Raw genomic sequence first — 4,386 nt, 5'->3', positions numbered from 1 at the left:
TTTGTAACCAAGCTGACATGCAAATTAGGAAACCCTAGATTTTAGCCAGTGTCCCTCACAGTGGTGAGTAGCTTTGACCATCGCATGTAGGTTAAAGATAAGATTACTTCCACCCGTTCTATGATCTACGATAGATACACCTATATATATGCCCGTGTTCCAAACATATTACAACATGGAAATCCACATATCAGTTTTTACGCTGGCTCCATAAACAACAATACACGGACGTTAAGTCTTAATTGCAGATACACTGCTCAGTCTGTATAGTAGATCTTTACGAGGGGACATTAAACTAAATCAAGCAAAAATTCTTTTCCCAAACTAGAAGAATATGTGCTATTTTTTGCCTTTTTTGCCTATCTCCCATGCAACGTCAAACATGTGAATTTCTACATTGAGCTGCGTTGCATGACGTTCGAGCTGAATATTTTCAGACAGCACAATTGCAAAATAATTATTGTGTTCCAGTATCATTTGCAAGGACACTTCTTATAAATTTGTTATTGTGATTTATACACATCTTTTTCAGGTTTGAAAGCCTAAACAGCAGCAGGAAATATGGTATGTGAATATGTGATTGAATAGAATATAACATTTATTCTACTACAGGCACCTAATCAGATTTGGAGATATTTAGAGTTTTCCTGTGATAATTATCTAGATTTTGTTATATTTCGGTTTAGGGGTTACACTTTCCATGTATGGTCAAACAGGTTCTATTACTTGACATCGTCAGGTTCTGATCTTTTGTTTTGTTTGAAACATCACCTCTATATTTGACGCGTACTTAAAAAAGAACCCCACATAAAACTACAGATGAAAGTTCTTACACTGGCTGAGACGACTGCCTAATCTCCCCAGATAGTTGCAGTTCCTTCGCCGTAATGTCTTTAGGGTGGTAGGGTAGCTAAGTGGTTAAAAGCCTTCTTGGGTTAGATTCTCAAAATGTGGATTTTATTTCTAGCATCCTACTTTCACTTTTCTAAAAGGGGTATAAAACTACTTTTTATTAATTTGATTTGATTGTCGATACATAGATCACGTGAAGTGTAGAGACCTCTCCCTGGAAACGTTACACAGTTGGTATTATCCAAAATCAAGTTGCAGGCAAACAGGTCCGACACTTCGAATTCCGTCAAGGTGACCCTGTTCAAGAAGGAATACTTTCAGGGTGATCGTTTGCATGTCACGGAGGACATGACCAATTTGAATGATTTCGAATGATCCGCAAAAGTCCACGAGGGAGAGTAAGTCCATATGCACTGATCTGAAATATAATTGTAATGTTTTCTTTTTTCGAAAGATCCAGACAGCTTTTGTTTGCAAATTGTAAGTGCATATGTGTTTAAGGGGATCGGATATGCACCAAGTATGCCTTTAGGAATTTGAATTTTGAAATTTTATCATTTTTAAATTCAACTTCATAATTCCAGTTGCCTCAACAATTGAGGCATTTTCAAGATGGATATGATCCGAACAAGCATTGCTTATTTTGGTGGGGTTTTATTCGTAAATTCACAATTGTCGGAGAATTTCATGTATATTTTTGTGTGTCTTTTTTAGTTGGGCGCTGTACAGTGAGGTCAAATATTCCGGGAGGCGAAAGATCCTTAATGAAGGCATGGCCTACAGTAGTCTTGGTGATTTTAATAACATGGCTTCATCCATTAAAAGAATTTGAGGTATGTACATGTATGATTTGTCTCAGAAAACTGTTGAATGTATTTATGGCAACCTCTTCTTTGTGTAGAGGGGAGAGGCATACACAGAATCTAACCCGAGTGGCTTTTGATTAACCGATAGAGCAACACAGGTCGATGCACTATAATAAAAAAAATCTGACGCTTTCCGAAGTGGTCTTCTACTTTTATCCACCAGGGTTGATATATACTGAGGAGGTAAAGAAACTAAACATGTCAGTTGATTTTACATGTTGGATTTTCAATGGGAAATATTACACTGGCGCTTAGTGTGCACTCCTAGAATTCTTCTACAATACAAGGCCTTGTGTGTTTTGAAAATCTAATTTGGTTCCTGACTGGTTACATTGTTTACTGGCACAGTTTGCACGTGTAGGTTACACGTTAGTGTGTTGGGTGTGTTTGAAGGCTTTGTTTTGGACATCACTTCAAGAAACAAAATGTTGTTTACCTTTTAAGAGGTTAAATTATTGTATTATTTTCAGCTGACGCCAACATGGTGTAGCAGCTCCTCCTTTGTTGGACAACTCACACTGACATGGATGCCCCGCAACACATACAGCAACATATACGCCGTGCTTCAATATCTACAGAAGGAAAACAAACACATCATTTTATTGTAAATTAATACTCTTAGAGTAATTTCAACAATGTACATCTTTAAGAAGAGAGAAATATTTATAAATGAAGATATAATAACTGACCGGTAAAAAAAATAAATAACGGACTATTCCAATTGGATGCTAGGTTGTAAATCGCGTTTAGTCTTATCAATAAAGACATTGAAATATATTTCCCTGTTCATCCTTCGGTGTGTTCTTTACACGAGTTCCGTGGAACCGAGCATTTGTAAGTGGGTGGCGTGTTCCGTCTGTATTGGACAGCGTTTGTGGGGGGGATGGGTGGTGGGTGGGGAGTGAGCTGGGGGAGAGAGGGTTGGGAGGAGAGAGGGGAGAAGAGAGCCACATACGTCCTTTGACACTGACCTCTAAGGTGTGATGAAACGTTCATAATGTGTGTGACACACTTTACAAAATATTTACGCATGTGTGTCTTTTGTTGTTGTTGTTTCTGGTTGTTGTTTCTTGCGGCTTTTAACAACATTCCAGCAGTATCACATGGGCTTCACACGTTGAACTGGACCTAATGCTGGCAATCGAACCCGTCCCTCGGCCTTTGGGTTGACCAGCGAACGGTTAACCAGTAGGCCGCCTCAGTAGTCCGCGGCGGCGTAAAACTGAAGTCACTCAATCAGTCACTTTTCAACGATGCAAGGCAGTTCCGGACTCTCATGGGGGGGTCATACAAGATATAATTAGAACATATGACCTTAACCTTCACATTCGATTGTTTCATGCATGCCATGATAAACTTCGGTCGGTGACAATGACTTGTTCCAAATATGTGAACAAATTATTATGATCTGTTGATTATTTACTTTATGCATAACTTATGCATCGGCAAACAACTTTTGCGGTTCTTTTTGCAGAGTATATATTGTAGTTATATGACGACAGTCTGTAAATAATCGATTCTTGGCCAGACGGCCCAAAGAATGATACCCTGAACATTGATCTGTGTATTTGGGCACAGGCAAACTGTAGCGCAAATAGGTTTGCGCAGCAGAGAGAAAATGACCAGTCTTCTTATATGCGCGCGAGATATAAGAAGACTGGTCATTATCTCTCTTTCTGCGCAACCCTATTTGCGCTACAGTTTGCCTGTGATTTGGGTCGGGATGATTGTACAATCGCCAAGTGACTAAGCCTAACCCCAGTAGTCATTTGGTGGCATTTTATGACAAGGATATGTTGTGTATATCGTTTAGTTGCTGTGGAGTAATAGATTTAATGAATGTTTATATGAGTAAGAGAAATAAAGAATGTTTAGCATATGTTGTGTGTATGTGTAGTTGCTATGGAAACAATAGCTCTGAATGTTTATATGAGTAATAGATTTAATTAATGTTAGCATCTGAAAACAACGGGTGTTGGTCCATTCTTCCCCACTAGAAGTTTCGGTAAAATAAAAACGATCAATATCGATATTGTGAAACAGAGGCTGAAAGTTTCCTAAAATTTATTCGTAAATGAATAATACTGAAAGCAAATTCATCGACCGTATGCCATACTTTCCAGGTGACATGTTACCTCGATTTCGACAGGAGAACTTACACATGTGTGGCATTAACTGCAACATTCAAGCACTGGCTGACATATTTACATCAAAGAAGAAAGAAAACAAAAAGAAACAATGTGTTATAGTTGTCGGATATGATGTGTGCCCACAGACCAGGGACGGAACCAGATCTCCCCGGAAAAAAATGTCCGAGGAGCATTACCCCCTATCTTTCAATCATTAACAACGTATACACTGTATACACCTATCCTCCAAACTCTTCACTGGCTTCCTGTATCAAGCAGAATTCAATACAAACTTCTTCTTCTTACACACAGCTGCATCTATGAAAACATGTTTTCTCAATATCTTAAAAGCCTCATTCATCTCCATGTTCCAAGCCGATTGCTCCGCTCGTCAAACTCCCTACTGCTTACACAGCCTCACGTCAAAACACTCATGGGATCAAGAGCGTTCTCTGCTGCAGCCCCCTATCTCTGGAACATTCTACCACTCACCCTAAAAGAAATAGAATCTGCTGATGCTTTCAAAACTGCCCTCAAAA

At 39.0% G+C, this 4,386-nt stretch overlaps 1 long non-coding RNA gene across 1 annotated transcript; it reads left to right on the top strand.

The window, feature by feature from the left end:
- Positions 1-529: 529 nt before the first annotated feature.
- Positions 530-2,404, top strand: LOC124274659. Its single transcript, XR_006897996.1, has 4 exons — positions 530-564; positions 1,111-1,250; positions 1,567-1,685; positions 2,189-2,404. It is a non-coding gene; the product is annotated as an uncharacterized LOC124274659 (long non-coding RNA).
- Positions 2,405-4,386: the final 1,982 nt, after the last annotated feature.

This window comes from Haliotis rubra, unplaced genomic scaffold (genome assembly GCF_003918875.1).
Source record: "Haliotis rubra isolate DU_JTF1 unplaced genomic scaffold, ASM391887v1 Scf193, whole genome shotgun sequence".
NCBI lineage: Eukaryota > Metazoa > Mollusca > Gastropoda > Lepetellida > Haliotidae > Haliotis > Haliotis rubra.
The sequence above is the reverse complement of the archived record's forward strand: the minus strand, read 5'-3'. Positions and strand labels throughout refer to the sequence as shown.